At 37.0% G+C, this 853-nt stretch overlaps 1 pseudogene; it reads left to right on the top strand.

The window, feature by feature from the left end:
* LOC109359722 overlaps positions 1-853 on the top strand; it is a 10,481-nt pseudogene that overhangs the window by 3,464 nt on the left and 6,164 nt on the right.

Here is an 853-nt window from a genome sequence, read left to right as displayed (position 1 = left end):
TAAGACCGGACGAAGGGCATACATAGCTTGGGAAGATAACGACACCAGTTCTGCATCTGAGACAGAAAATGAAGAACAAGCTCACTTGTCACTTATGGCATCTCATCACTCAGATGATGAAGAGGTAAATGATTCTAACCTATTTTCTCCTTCCGAACTTCAAACTGCATTCAATGATTTGCATGATGAATACGTTAAATTGTCTAAAAAATTTCTGAAACAGATATCTGAATTAGATGCATTTAGAAATAGACCTTCATCATCCTCATGCCAAAATTGCATCACCCTTGAGACTAAAGTTTCAACATTGAGTCTTGAACTCAATAAACTTAACAAGAGTGGAAAGAGTTTAGAAAAGATCATAAATGATCAAAGACACTTATCAGACCGTAGAGGTCTAGGCTATTCTAATAGCCATGGTTTTAAGAAACCAAGTGTCAAAAGGAAAATAATCTTCCAAAAGGAAAGTATCCATGCCCATGAAAAATATAGGATACATGCTCATCAACCCATATGTACATATTGTAAAATGCTTGGGCATACACCAAATACTTGTCAAATTAGAAGATATGGTGTACTCCTAGGAAAATATAAATTGGTTGAGAAAGGCACTAACCCCTTAGGATCCAAGGAATATTGGATATCTAATAAAATGTAATCTGTTTTGCAGGAAAATTTGAGAGCCGCCTGCAACTTATGGTATCTGGATAGCGGTTGCTCAAAACATATGACGGGCGATAAAAGCAAATTCTATGTCCTGGCTCCAAGGGACAAAGGATACGTCACATATGGTGACAATAACAAAGGAAGAATACTTGGAGTTGGTAGAATTGGAAAGCCACCCTCAACTACA

This window comes from Lupinus angustifolius, chromosome LG11 (genome assembly GCF_001865875.1).
Source record: "Lupinus angustifolius cultivar Tanjil chromosome LG11, LupAngTanjil_v1.0, whole genome shotgun sequence".
NCBI classification, from domain to species: Eukaryota; Viridiplantae; Streptophyta; class Magnoliopsida; order Fabales; family Fabaceae; genus Lupinus; species Lupinus angustifolius.
The sequence above is the reverse complement of the archived record's forward strand: the minus strand, read 5'-3'. Positions and strand labels throughout refer to the sequence as shown.